Genomic DNA, 16,005 nt, shown 5'->3' on the forward strand with positions numbered 1-16,005 from the left:
AAACGAAAAAACCGAAACAGTCCTGTAAGGTGCAGAAAACACTAAACAGAAAATAGTCACACACAACTAAAATTGGGAAAACAGGCTACCTAAGTATGATTCTCAATCAGAGACAACAAACGACACCTGCCTCTGATTGAGAACCACACCAGGCCAAACACATAAATACTTACATATAAAAAAGAACAGACTACCCACCCCAACTCACGCCCTGACCAAACTTACACAGAGACATAATAAAGGAACTAAGGTCAGAACGTGACAAGAACTTTGTGACCAGTCGTCAGGCATGAAATTATAACTCTAACTAATAGTACTAAAACTAGGCCACTCATTCTACTATGTGCAATAATAAAAGCAATACGTATTATCATTGTGAGCTTTCATTCCCTTGTTAAAAGTTATAGACAACTAATTTGGACAGCGATCTCAGAAGTCCTGAAACCTCTTGTCCTGACTATGGAGAGGACAACATGTTCAAGTATCTGTCAATCGAATCATCTTTCTAACCACTGTAACATTGTTCCCCTGGAACAGCATGTGTGCAATTTAATTTAACTATTTAATTGAGTGTTAAATAATGCAAATAAACTGCAGCCCATTGCTCTATTTAGAAACATAAATCAGTTATTTAATTCTTCATGAGAAAAGTGGAAAAAAACAAGACATTGCCAGAGACTAGGTTTACGATAATTGAAGCGGGCTAAATACATTTCCATATAAAACAGACATAATGCGAAGGGTTCTGTCAGGCGATTACATGAAACTGACCCATATGATACACAACACATTGATGAACTCTATCAAGGTTACAAGAAGAAAACACTGGGAAAGAAAGAGAGGGGGCATATGCAATGTTAAATTGTGTGAAGTTAACCCCTGGACTTGAAAGGGAATGGTGGCAGATGATCAAAGCGTATGACTTCTGAGGGAATGCGCTATAAACAACAGGAATGTCATCGAACTAAACTGTGTGCCACGGAGCCCACATTATGTGACTTGTGCCAGTTAATGAAAATGTATGAATTAATAATCTCTCTCATGACAATTGCAGTGTTGTGAGGTAACACGAGCTAACAAGCTATCTATGGTCAAATGATGTGTCAGTGGTAGCAGAAGCCCTATAGTGAAACACTATGCAGGCCACATCTCTCACACACATATATATATATGGATACTTTAGACTGAATTGTCTCCTAACGACTTCTTCCACTATACAGGCTCAAAGGAAAACTGAGTATTGCTGTTAAAGTGTAACAGACCAACATGGGCCAGTCTTTGTGTTTCAGAACCACAATCCAGTTCAACTCCAAAGCAATGTCACAATGTTGAGCAGAAATGAGTCAGACAGTCAGAACTGGAGCATCTTAAAAGGACAAGTCGCCAGCACAAAGAGGACAAATCTCTCCACAGTTGGCTGTCCCATCGCTTAGGGCTCTTCGAACATCTGTTGAATGTATTAAGATCTAAACCTCTGCCAATTACCAGTGAGGAACACTGCCCCCAGTCAATCCTTAGCTCCGTCCCATTTGCCCATATGCATGACTGGTTGTTTGCACCTTTCTTCCCCTGCAGGTGTATAGCAGCGTCTGGTCCAAGGACAGGACTGAGGAGACTTTACAAAGCAACAGAAATGAGGACCTTGCAGTCTGACGCGCTTCATACAGAAATCTATGCGCCAACACAAGTGGGTTGTGTGGGGGTGTTTGTTTGTATTGCTCATCTCCTCTCTCTGGTAGCTATTTAACATAGATATATTAAAATGCAGAAATGTGTTTCGTTCCTGGTGTTTTCATGTGTTCTGTTGTGCATAGGTGGCTGGACCTGAAACAAGAGGTGATTATGTTAGATTGGTGGCTGTTCAAAGGGTTTCCAAATGGGCAACTGCCAGATCACTGCCTGGTGGATAATGGACAGTAGGTAAACAATTAATTAAAATTACATAATTTCCTTATACCAGAACACTCAAATGGAATAAAAACATGCCACCCACCGAGCCTTTTCAAACATTCGAAAAGGCTTTGGCAGGTAGTCCAAATGGAATACATCTGTGACCGTAGAACAGCGTGGTTGGAGATAGGGCACATGCTTCAGGTCTTGGCTGCATCCATGACATGAGTATGCTTTGTAAATCTAATAACGCCTCCATGCTTGTGTAATGAAAAATAAATCCAATGCTGTGCTCTGTAGGAGTCAAAGCCAAGGCCATAAGAAACAACAATGTACATATTTGACACAACCTATTTGTGTGTACAGACATTGAAGATGACTCTCATGCCAGGTGTATGAACCACTTAAATATGTCACTGGGACAAAATGCAAACATATACTTCTGCACCTGGAAAAGGTGTTTCATTACCAACTCAGTCTCTCCTTCTCTCCCAATTACCCCTGTTATCTGTGAACTTGCTTTCCTTTTTCTATCACCACCACGCCAGCTGAACCCCAGATGTTGTCCCTCGTGAATGTCTCTCACTATTGTAGTATCCACAAGAATTTTACAGACAGAACCGCTCTCTGCTAGCCCACTGTTAAATACAGGACTTATTCTGTATGCTTTGTGAGGTACTGTACCTCATCAGATCAAACCTTGTCCAAGCAAATGTTTACAATGTCTAGACACGAATCTAGGTGCCACACACACAAATATCCAATGACAGTTAGAGTAAGAGTATACTGTAGATTGCTGTTCTCATTGTCAGTTAAATGTCATCAATATCAAAAAGGTAGGTCTGCTTATCTTTAATCCCTCATTTACTGAATGTCGACATTTGAGGTGATCCCCTTATTTAATAATGCCTACTCTATGGTCCAATGGCTTTCAGTGCAATGATTTTCACCCACTGATGACTGACTGGTAGCACCACTAATTTACCTTGCACACATGATTCCATGCCTGGCTCATTAGCTACTCATGTAATGGAAATGTGGTGGGCTGTGTAACTGCATCTGGGTGTGTAAAGGCGTTCCCATTTTCTCATGCTCAACAGTGCAGCCCGGAAAACTGTTGCCATTTCTTTGTTTATACAAGAACGATGCAATGTCAAGCAGTGCACAACTTCCATCAGTTGTCTGTCAGCCATATCAAAATCAATTACACCCGTCAAAGTGAGCTGCTTATGCCTCTACAAAAAAGTAATTTCACACCAATTAAAAGCTACAACAACAGAACTTGTGATTCTGTATCATCGACTCCTTCAATCGTGCTTGCGGCCCAGACAATGACATCATGGACATCGTGACAAGATGGACCCCAATCTTTTTTTGGGGTCCCAAAAATGATCCATCTGCTCTTTTAAACCTCATGCACTTTAACTGTGGTGTTTAGACTTGATGAATAAAACTAACATTTGAGAATACATCTTGTCTTTCTGAGACCAAAAAAAATAGTGAAAAAAGAGGGGAGAGAACACACTATTAAGGGAGAGGAGAAACAAACACAGAGCAGCTGTTGAAGAGGCTAGATAATTAAAGCTATAGCATAATACACGTCTCTACCCCATTGGCTTTTATGGGCAGTGTTAAACTGCCAGATTATATTTAATGGAAATTGGGTTGTCAGTGTGCCTTGAGAAATTCGAGAGAAAAATTAGCACAGGTTACCAAATCACGTCATTGGTGCCCATGTCAACAGCTATTTCTTCCTAAAGAGGCACAAGCATAAAAAAGGCAGGATGATCCTCTGCATCCATCCTTAGGTCATGGTGCTAAACATTTTTGCACCAGTTTTTTAATAGCTCGCCTGTGGGTTGTCACATCATTCCAACAGAGAGAAAGAGAATCCAGTCTTCAAGGACAAGGATATTCGGTTCCCAATCACCATAATCTTCCACTCTCTATGACAATGTGACATCTGAGAACTGGGCCCATTTTTAATAACTATAATGTACCTCAAACTATCTAGGTTGGCATTGTGTGTCTAGAAAATACACTGATCAGAACATCTGTGAAAACAGGACTCCAAATGCATCATCAATGATGTGAACAAATATTGTTTCCAGAAAAACTTCAACGTCTTATAACAAAACCATGCATAAATGGCAATGAAAACTATCACAATAAGGGCAATCCCACGGTAACAGAATTACAATTTGACTTGAAAATGTATGCCAAACAAAAACCAATGCACAAGGACTACTTTCAACAATTTTGACTGAAAAATGTACCAAAATTAATTTAGTGGAAGAACTGTGCGCAGATGCAAACTTTGGTAACATAATTACAGTAAAATCTCAGGTTTTTATGCTACCACGTTTTCCAAAAACTAAAAAATATGCTTCAAATTAAAATTCAAAGATGTCTGAAGAAAGAATGAGGTCTCAGCTATGACATGGCTTTGAGTTTGAACTACAGTAAGTGAAGTAGATTTACACCCGGTAACAGAACTATGGTAACGGAATGACATCATGGGTCCCAGATCTGTACTACACAGAAATTCATAATTATGGATATGAATGTCATTCTCATGTTTTACAGGTTTATACACCTCAGCTCAGCAGAGCACAGTAGAGTAGCCTACAGTGTAGTACAATACAACACAGCAGAGCAGGGTAAAGTGAGTAGAGCACGGTAGAGTGAGTCCAGTAAAATACAGTGAGTAGAGTACAGTAGAGTACAGCCAATAACATACAGTACAATAAAATGTACTGTACTATACTTTTCTATACTGTACTGTAATGTTCTCTACTCACTGTACTATACTCAGTACTGTGGTATCCAAACAACAGAAAGACAAAGAAAACAGTTATGAGCTGAACATAACAGTATGCCGGGGGAAGGGAGGACAGTAGAAGGTGACCCAACTGTGGTTTGTGACTATTTGTGATTGTGGTTTCCCATTGTAGCTAACTCAGTTGCAGTAATTCCATTATTAATTTTTTTGGTACCAATTTGGTATCGGAATTGAGTTTTAATCACATAATATATATATTTTTTAATAATATCAGTAAAATCGCTATAACTAGGACCAGAATCAACTCAACAGCTTCTACCCCCAAGCCATAAGACTGCTGAACAATTCATAAAATTGCCACCGGACAATTTACATTGACCCTTGCACTGCTGCTAATCACTGTTTGTTTGTTACCTATGCATAGTCACTTCGCCCCCACCTACATATACAGATTACCTCAACTAGCCTGAACCCCTGCACACTGACTCGGTACCGGTGCCCCCGGTAATAACCTTGTTATTGTTATTCTTATTGTGTTACTTTTTATTATTAGTTTTTATTTTAGTCTACTTGGTAAATATTTTCTTCTTCTTGAACTGCACTGTTGGTTAAGGGCTTATAATGAAGCATTTCACAGTAAAGTCTACATTTGTTGTGTTCGTCGCATGTGACATACATTTGATAGGTCTACTAACAATTAGAAAATATCTTAAAGATATGTGGGGCAAGGCAATATTTCTTAAACTTAGAAGGTTAACAATTTCTCCAAAACTAAATATAAGTGGCATTAGTTGGCAGGGGTCTTCATGGCAACATTATTGTATTTTTATGTATTTCTGATTCCTTTTCAGAATTTTTCTGGTAGATGTTTTTTAATAAAAATACCCCTTTTCCATCTGTTTATCCAGAAACCAAAGTGTTTTTTTTATGCCACATTTTTTTTATGGAAAATGGCCTGATAGGGGGCAGCATTTTCACTTTGGATGAATTGCGTGCCCATAGTGAACTGCATCCTACTCTGTCCTAGATGCTAATATGTGCAAATTATTATTACTATTGGATAGAAAACACTCGGAAGTTTCTAAAACTGTTTGAATTATGTCTTATTATGTCTTAAAACTGTTTGAATTATGTCTTGAATTATGAATTATGTGAGTTTATTGACCAGTTTATTCGACCTGGAATATAACTTTTTGAAGTTTTCGTTTGAGTTCGCCTGGACCAGCGCCAGCTTTTGGACATGTGAGCTAAACCTGCTAGCAAAAGCAGCTAATTGGACACTAGTAGTGGACATTATGGAACAAAACAAGGATTTATTGTGGAACTAGGACTCCTTGCACTGCATTCTGATGAAAGATCAAAGGTAAGGGAATATTTATGATGTAATTTCGTATTTCTGTTGACTCCAACATGGCGGAGAAATATTGTTACGTCTTTGCGCCGTTTTAGATTATTGCATGGTGTGCTTTTTTCGTAACGTTTTTTTTAAATCTGACACAGCGGTTGCATTAAGAACCAGTGTATCTTTAATTCTATGTAAAAATGTATCTTTTGTCAAAGTTTATGATGAGTATTTCTGTTATCTGACATGTTTAAAAAGCTAACCAAACAAAAACATATTTTACGATATATGTTTGTGCCCTCATGTGCATTAGAAGCACAATTTCAAACGTATTTACATTCGTTTTTAATTACATGTTGACTTCTCCATATTGATGTTGGTTATAAGTTATGGCTGACTTTTCTTAGCGGATGTACAATCATCGCAAATGGAATTATGGGGTATTTTAGGCCCCGGAGTGAACAGAATTACCCACTCGCACACTCGATTACAAATGAGAGCTGAGGGGCTTACGTCGTTGCCAACTTCCCCAAAGGCATAAGGCGAGGGTAAGTGGAGGACGGTGTCTTTTACTTGTTTGAAACGAAGCCCCAACTCGGTGATGCCCCCCCCCCCCGCTTTGAACAATGCATAAACATAACGTTTTGCCATTGATAAACAGTTCAATAAAAAAAACATGTATGACGTGTGACTATTTGTAATTTTAAAGGGTTTTTCATGGTTGGAAAGGGACAAATGCCACTGCAATTCAACAACGACCCTAATTAAAATTCAACATTTTTCTGAACAGTTACTTATCAAGGTCAGCAGTTCATTACAGATTGTGATAAACTTCTGCAAACTGTTTCTGTAACAATCAATATACAATCCCCAATTACTGCTGTGTCACAATCTACGGCTTAACCTTGTCACTCTGTATTGTGTCAACTGATCTTGTAAGTTGAGGTATTTGAAAAGAGAATGCCATCTTCCTATTTAACTAGATAAGGAATTCTGGTTTCCGCCGTCTCTGTTTGATGCTCCATGTTTCCTCAGAAGCAGGTAGCGCCAAATATGGTGGCTGTGAATTTATACAAATGAATTAGATACACAAGGAGCTTTTTAACGTGAGGCCGTTATACCTGACACTGAGTGTCCTCTGTCCTGGGAGATTTCTCCCAGACAGATACAGTAGACTGAGTGACATTCTATAATACATTCCATTTTATTGGCTGCAACAGCGAAAAACTGCCGAAAAGCTGTTGTAACTTGCCAAAAAACTCATTATGGAAACTGTCAAATATCCGAGTTCCAGTGACATCAGTCGAACAACAATGCATGGTATAATAAACTTGTCCGAAAAGGGAGATAGGACATTAGTTCTATTATGGTGAGCTTGTGTCCCACCTAATGCTGGGGCAATGAGGAAGATTGTGTACACACAGACACAGAGTTGTACTGTCTGAGCCTGGGTGTTGACTGTGGCAAAGCTGTGTGGCTGAGGAAGATGGAGGTATGCATTATGATTGGTATCAAATAATGTATCTTTATTATGTGAAAAGAGGGGGAAAAAAATCTGTGGACAGAATGGGAGATGTCGATAAGCCTAGAGAATTACTATTGCACATCGATATTACATGTGGCAAATCATAAAGACAATCAGTCATAAAGATAAATATGTATCGCAGCGTCAGCTGTGAATATTTCTCAAATAAGTCAGGCTTACAACACGTTATAATATTCAGACATAAAACTCCTAATTGGACTGATTCACTCCCTAATTGAAAATATTCAATTATCAGAGCTGTGTGAAAAGTGAGTTCAGATACATAGGTAATAGGCATTTGTCCATTATTAGGGTCCTGCACATTCAGTTTTCACCATCAGGCAATCCGTTCACAAGTTTGTACAGGACATGAGCAGTTGCAAAAAATAAAGAGATTGGGCAAAATAATCTCAGATATTTTAGATATCAATGGTGTCTAGCCATTGGACCTCCCTTTACGCTTTGACTCCCATTTGTGAGCCTCATGGAGTTTCAAAGATCATGTGGTTTCATTTAGAGGGTTGATAAAGGCTTGGTCGTGCCTTCATGTTAACGATGAATAAGCATTATGTGCATATTTCGATATTGCATTCCTGTTGCCTGAGCTGTGGCGAGCCATCATTCAGGGCAGGTGGGGCAGAGCTGTTTTGAGCCCCACCTGTTTAGCTAAAATTATAAACTCAGCAAAAAAAGAAACAGCCCTTTTCAGGACCCTGTCTTTCAAAGATAATTCGTAAAAATCCAAACAACTTCTCAGATCTTCATTGTAAGGGTTTAAACACTGTTTCCCATGCTTGTTCAATGAACCACAAACAATTAATGAACAGCTTAGAGACAGTAGGCAATTAAGGTCACAGTTATGAAACCTTAGGACACTAAATAGGCCTTTCTACTGCCTCTGAAAAACACCAAAAGAAAGATGCCCAGGGTCCCTGCTCATCTGTGTGAACATGCCTTAGGCATGCTGCAAGGAGGCATAAGGACTGCAGATGTTGCCAGGGCAAAAAATTCCAATGACTGTACTGTGAGACGCCTAAGGCAGCGCTACAGGGAGACAGGATGGACAGCTGTTCGTCCCCACGTGTAACAACACCTGCACAGGATCGGTACATCCGAACATCACACCTGTGAGACAGGTACAGAATGGCAACAACAACTGCCCGAGTTACACCAGGGAGGCACAATCCCTCTGTCAGTGCTCAGACTGTATGCAATAGGCTGAGAGAGGCTGAGAGGACTGAGGGCTTGTAGGCCTGCTGTAAGGCAGGTCCTCACCAGACATCACCGACAACAACGTCGCCTATTGGCACAAACCCACCGTCGCTGGACCAAACAGGACTGCCAAAAAGTGCTCTTCACTGACGAGTCGCAGTTTTGTCTTACCAGGGGTGATGGTCAGATTCGTGTTACGCCGAGGCCTGTACTCTAGAGTGGGATCGATTTGGAGGTGGAGGGTCCGTCACATGGTCTGTGTCACAACATCGGACTGAGCTTGTTGTCATTGCAGACAATCTCAACGCTGTGTGTTACAGGGAAGACATCCTCCTCCCTCATGTGGTACCCTTCCTGCAGGCTCATCCTGACATGACCCTCCAGCATGACAATGCCACCAGCCATACTACTCATTCTGTACGTGATTTCCTGCAAGACAGGAATGTCAGTGTTCTGCCATGGCCAGCGAAGAGCCCGGATCTCAATCCCATTGAGCACGCCTGGGACCGGTTGGATCAGAGGGTGAGGGCTAGGGCCAATCCCACCAGAAATGTCCAGGAACTTGCAGGTGCCTTGGTGGAAGAGTGGAGTAACATCTCACAGCAACAACTGGCAAATATGGTGCAGTCCATGAGGAGATGCATTGCAGTACTTAATGCAGCTGGTGGCCACACCAAATACTGATATTTTTGTTCAGGGACACATAATTCCATTTATGTTGGTCACATGTCTGTGGAACTTGTTCCGTTTATGTCTCAGTTGTTGAATCTTGCTATGTTCATACAGATATTTACACATGTTAGGTTTCTGAAAATAAACGCAGTTGACAGTGAGAGGACTTTCTTTTCTTGCCTAGTATATAAACACAGTTCCATCGGAAATGATTCAGACCCCTTGACTTTTCCCACATTTTGTTACGTTACAGGGCTCTTAAACAAGATTGTGTCGAGGCACAGATCTGGGGAAGGGTACCAAAAAAATGTCTGCAGCATTGAAGGTCCCTGTTACGTACGCCTCTTGGAGGAAGGAACGCAACACCCCGCTACATCTCAATTCCCCGTGGAGTGAAAAAAGTATGTGATCACACACGGTAACGTGGGGAAAAGGGGCTGGACGGAACCAAAGCAAAGAAAGTAAAATTAAGGAATCCCCTCTCCTACCTTACCTGCCTTCCCACTTCTAACCTTTAGCACCACCTGGCGCGCTAACCAAAATACAGGGGGTGGTCCTCCAACGTCTTACCTAGTCTGCATAGACAGATTAAATACTACGGATTTTGTATGCCCGCAGGCTTCTTGCCTAAACACTCCCAAGGTGTGTTCCCCTCCCCCCCGGGAACTAATAAAACACTGAATAATTGAACAATACTCTAAGTGTTAAATTTCAACAACCACAAACCACAAGTCCTATTGTCATACACATACATCTGAAGGAGTGGCTACAAAATAATATAAAAACAACTTTGACTGACCCACACAACAACCAACACAGGGCATAAAAATAAGATCTCCTCTCTGACGAAGGGACACTGGCTTTTATCATGCTGGAGAAGGAGTAAGTAATTGAAGAAACAGCTGTATCCCATGACGAGAGGGAGGGGTCAGAGCTCCAATCAGTGATGGGGCCGACCAATCAATTGCTTTAGGAATCCGGGAAGCCATTTCCTGAAATAGACACACATACAAACCCACAACAACACAGAAACTGGGGAACGTAAAACTCCCACGACGTTCGCCGAACCCTTCACATAATGAATCTGTACATTGTATATATATATCCTGTTAGATCTACCCCCCCCTTTTTTGAAAATTCTGTTAAAAATCGCGCAACTTTTCAGCGTCCTGCTACTCATGCCAGGAATATAGTATATGCATATGATTAGTATGTGTGGATAGAAAACACTCTGAAGTTTATAAAACTGGTTAAATCACGGCTGTGACTATAACAGAGCGTGTGTTTCATTGAAAAACGCAAGAAAAACTGCTCTCTGAAAGCAAAAAATAATTTCCATAAGTCACTTCCACCAGTTGTTAAAGGACAACAGAATTTAATGGAAATTTGCCTGCACTTCATACAAATTCCGCACGATGGCGCCATTGTACTAATTTTCAATCGAATTAATTGTTGGAAAATCCATCTGTCTGACCCCAAGTTTTCCAGTCTTCACCCGGATGCAGTTCAAGGAGAGATCAGATTGCATTGTTTTTGAAGTGAGGACCTATTGAAGAGACATCGCCCTGTAATCGTTTTGATAGATTATAAACGTTTACTAATACCTAAAGTTGGATTACAAAAGGATTTCGAAGTGTTTTGTGAAAGTTTATCGTCGACTTTTTTAATTTTAAAAAATTACGCAGCGTTTAAAAACGATGAATTTTTCTGAATGACACTACTTCAATACAAAGCTATTTTGGGTATATATGGACCGATTTAAACGAAAAAAAGACCCAATAGTGATGTTTATGGGGCATATAGGAGTGCCAAGAAAGAAGCTCGTCTAAGGTAATGAATGTTTTATATTTTATTTCTGCGTTTTGGGTAGCGCCGTCTATCGCAAAATCTGTTGTTTACGTGTCGAGCTGGCATTTTGGGGGGTGCATGCTATCAGATAATAGCTTCTGATGCTTTCGCCGAAAAGCATTTTAAAAATCTGACTTGCTGGCTAGGTTCACAACGAGTGTAGCTTTAATTTAATACCCTGCTTGTGAATTTTGATCAAGGTTTGAGTTTTAAGTACATTTAGCATTTAGCGTAGCGCATTTGCATTTCCAGGTGCCTACTTGGGACATGTGCGTCTCAAGTAGATTCAAGAAGATATATATGTATCCCTACATTTGAAACACTAAAGGATTATGTAAGGCCAGAAATAAAGCCAGGGTCTCTTGTTCAATGGTGGAATACTTTGACTAACTGCCAGTTATTGGGCGCCCTTGACCTCGTCCCACATGCTTCCCTAATTAAGTTACAGTAGCCTTCCCAAACTCACACTTGGCCAAATTGAGGGTTAAAGAAGCATTCTCCTACCGCTGATACACCCTTTTCAAGGTGGCGAGATGATCAGACCAAGTAGACAAATGAATCACCACATCGTCAAGGTAAGCAGTACAATTTGGCACATCCGCGAACACAATGTTAACTTCTTGGTGACTGGGGGGCAGTATTGAGTAGCTTGGATGAATAAGGTGCCCAAAGTAAACTGCCTGCTACTCAGCCAAAAAAGAATATGCATATAATTAGTATATGTGGATAGAAAACACTCTGAAGTTTCTAAAAATGTTTGAATGATGTCTGTGAGTATAACATAACTCATATGGCAGGTGAAAACCTGAGAAAAAATCCAACCAGGAAGTGGGAAATCTGAGGTTGGTCGTCTTTCAACTCATTCCCTATTGAAGATACAATGGGATATTGGTCATGTTGCACTTCCTAAGGCTTCCACAGTCTAACAGTCTTTAGAACCTTGTTTGATGCTTCTACTGTGGGTGGGGCCGAATGAGAGGGGAGTGAGTCAGAGACACCTGACTCTGAGGTTGGTCGTTTCGGCTGGACTTGCTTACCAAACGCCCTACCAAAAGTAGCTATTTGGACATAAATAATGGACATTATCGAACAAAACAAACATTTATTGTGGAACTGGGATTCCTGGGAGTGCATTCTGATGAAGATCATCAAATGTAAGTGAATATTTATAATGCTATTTCTGACTAATGTTGACTCCACAACATGGCGGATATCTCTTTGGCTGTTTTGGTCTCTGAGCGCCGTACTCAGATTATTGCATGGTATGCTTTTTCCGTAAAGTTTTTTTGAAAACTTTTTTTTGCATTAAGGAGAAGTTTATCTAAAGTTCCATGTATTACAGTTGTATCTTTTATCAATGTTTATTATGAGTATTTCTGTAAATTGATGTGGCTCTCTGCAAAATCACTGCATGTTTTGGAACTAGGGAACATAACACGCCAATGTAAAATGAGATTTGGGGATATTAATATGCACTTTATCGAACAAAACATACATGTATTGTGTAACATGAAGTCCTATGAGTGTCATCTGATGAAGATCATAAAAGGTTAGTGATTAATTATATCTCTATTTCTGCTTTTTGTGACTCCTCTCTTAGGCTGGAAAAATGGCTGTGTTTTTCTGTGACTTGGTGGTGACCTAACAATCATTTGTGGTGCTTTTGCTGTAAAGCCTTTTTGAAATCAGACACTGTGGCTGGATTAACGAGAATTGTATCTTTAAAATGGTGTAAAATACTTGCATGCTTGAGGAATTTTAATTATGAGATTTTTGTTGTTTTGAATTTGGCGCCCTGCACTTTCACTGGCTGTTGGCGGGGTGGGACGCTACCGTCCCGAATATCCCAGAGAGGTTAACTAGGTGCTGAAATGTAGCAGGTGCATTACACATTCCAAAGGGTATCACAGTATACTGTACGAAGTTATCAGGCGTAATGAAAGCCGAAATGTCAGAAGCTCGAGAGTTCTGAGGCACCTGCCAATAACCTTATAGCAAATCTAACTTACTAACATAAGCAGCAGAGCCAATTCTATCAATGCAGTCATCTAATCGAGGTAGAGGAAAATAATCAGATATTGTAATGGGATTTATGCAACAATAGTCCGTACATAAGCAGGACGTACCGTCAGGCTTAGGAACGAGAATACACGGGGAACTCCTGGAGCTGTTACTGGGTTTGCCATGTAATTCTGTAATAAATAAGCTACCTCACTTTTCATTACCGCCCGTTTCTTAGCGTTAACCCGGGAAGGATGCTGACGAATAGGAGCAGCGTTCCCCACGTGATGTTCCAAGATGGATGTGCGACTTGGAATGTCCTGAAACACATTGAGAAAGTTATTTATCAATAGGATAAGGTCATTAGTTTGATCTTTATCCAAGTGTTCCACTTGAGAGGGTAACTTTTTCAGCATCTCCAAATTACATAGGCGTTCACACTGCTGTAATGTATGGCGTAACTCCAACCCATCCTCCTTAACCTCCCCAGCCAGGCTTCAGCACCAACGCAGCCACAATGAAGACGGCTGGCTGGACCGGCTTACCTGAGGAGCTGTCTGGAGCATGTTACTGACATAATTCAACACATTTTTAGGGGCCCTACAGGGTGTAGGAGATGTTCCTTCAAAACTTTTAGCGGACCCCGTGGTGTGTGTCCAAACACAAGGTCAGCAGGGCTGAACCCTAAGGACTCTTGTATTGTTTCCTTGATAGCAAAGAGGACGAATGGTACCCCCTCATCCCAATCGGTACTGGCATCCATGCAATACCTGAGTAGCATCGCCTTAACCTTTCTGATCTCCCCATCCCGGATCCGGGATCGCGAATACAGACTCAAGCTCATTACCATAACGCAACGTTAACTATTCATGAAAATCGCAAATGAAATGAAATAAATATGCTAGCTCTCAAGCTTAGCCTTTTGTTAACAACACTGTCATCTCAGATTTTCAAAATATGCTTCTCAACCATTGCAAAACAAGCATTTGTGTAACAGTATTGATGGCTAACGTAGCATTTAGCGTAGCATTTAGCATTAGCATTCAGCTGGCGACATTTACACAAAAAAACAGAAAAGCACTCAAATAAAATCATTTACCTTTGAAGAACTTCAGATGTTTTCAATGAGGAGACTCTCAGATAGCAAATGTTCAGTTTTTCCTGAAAGATTATTTGTTTAGGACAAATCGCTCCGTTTTCTGCGTCACGTTTAGCTATGAAAAAAACCCTGTATCCAGGATTGTGTAAATCTATCAGCAAGCTCATTAGCATAACACAACGTTAACTATTCATGAAAATCGCAAATGAAATGAAATAAATATGCCATCTCTCAAGCTTAGCCTTTTGTAAACAACACTGTCATCTCAGATTTTCAAAATATGCTTCTCAACCATAGGAAAACAATCATTTGTGTAAAAGTAGCTAGCTAGCATAGCATTTAGCGTTAGCATTAGCGTTAGCATCCAGCATGCAACATTTCAACAAAAACATAAAAGCCTTCAAATAAAATCATTTACCTTTGAAGAACTTCAGATGTTTTCAATGAGGAGACTCTCAGTTAGATAGCAGATGCTCAGTTTTTCCAAAAAGATTCTTTGCGTATTGGAAATAGCTCAGTTTTGTACATCACATTTGGCTACCAAAAAAACCCGAAAATTCAGTCCTCAGAACGCGAACTTTTTCCAAATTAACTCCATAATATCGACTGAAAACATGGCAAACTTTGTTTAGAATCAATCCTCAAGGTGTTTTTCACATATCTCTTCGATGATATATCGTTCGTGGAAGCATGGTTTCCCCTCTCAATCAAATGGAAAAATACTTGCACATGGCTTTACGCACCAGTTTCGACGCAGGACACCAGGCGGACACTTGGAAAATGTAGTCTCTTATGGTCAATCTTCCAATGATATGCCTACAAATACGTCACAATGCTGCCGACATCTTGGGGAAACGGCAGAAGGTCTAAGCTTATTCCTGTCGCATTCACAGCCATATAAGGAGACATTAGAAAACAGAGCTTCAGAAATTCTGCTCATTTCCTGTTTAACGTATCATCTTGGTTTCGCCTGTAGAATGAGTTCTGGGGCACTTACAGACAAAATCTTTGCAGATTCTGAAACTTCAGAGTGTTTTCTTCACTGTCAAGAATATGCATAGTCGAGCATCTTTTCGTGACAAAATATCGCGCTTAAAACGGGAACGTTTTTCATCCAAAAATGAAATAGCGCCCCTAGAGATGCAACTGGTTAAGCATCTGACGTCAGCATTCGAGGGCCCCTTGACTCTCTGGATGATATGGACTGGACACCTGATGAGAAATACACAGCATCTTTAACACATTTGAGAACAGCTTTGACAGTTTGGATTACTTTAGGGAGTCCAAACGTAGAGAAGAACTTAACTAGTGCCTTCACCACAGTCTTAGCCGTTATAGTACGGAGAGGGATAGCCTCTGGGTATCGAGTAGCACGGCACATTATTGTTAGTAAAAACTGGTTACCTGATCTGGGTTTTGGCATCGGACCTACACAATCGATTATCATTCATTCAAATGGTTCCCCCACCACAGGAATCGGGCAGAGGTGCACGAGGAACTGTTTGATTAACTTTCCCAGTGAGTTGACATACATGACATGTTTTACAAAATTGGATAACGTCAGACTTCAAACCTGGCCAGAATTGTTTTTTAAGGACTCAGTTATAAGTCTTCGTAATCCCTAAATGTCATGA

The 16,005-nt window shown here is 40.4% G+C and overlaps 1 long non-coding RNA gene across 1 annotated transcript in view; it reads right to left on the reverse strand.

Annotated features, from left to right (window-relative positions):
* The window catches only part of LOC149981278 (uncharacterized), a 96,356-nt gene extending 80,958 nt beyond the window's left edge, over positions 1-15,398 (reverse strand). Inside the window, exon 1 of the long non-coding RNA XR_016483353.1 lies at positions 14,790-15,398. This is a non-coding gene — a long non-coding RNA (uncharacterized LOC149981278). The remainder of the gene's footprint in view (positions 1-14,789) is intronic.
* Positions 15,399-16,005: the final 607 nt, after the last annotated feature.

Source organism: Oncorhynchus mykiss, chromosome 9 (genome assembly GCF_057628025.1).
Source record: "Oncorhynchus mykiss isolate SJ-2025 chromosome 9, ASM5762802v1, whole genome shotgun sequence".
NCBI classification, from domain to species: domain Eukaryota; kingdom Metazoa; phylum Chordata; class Actinopteri; order Salmoniformes; family Salmonidae; genus Oncorhynchus; species Oncorhynchus mykiss.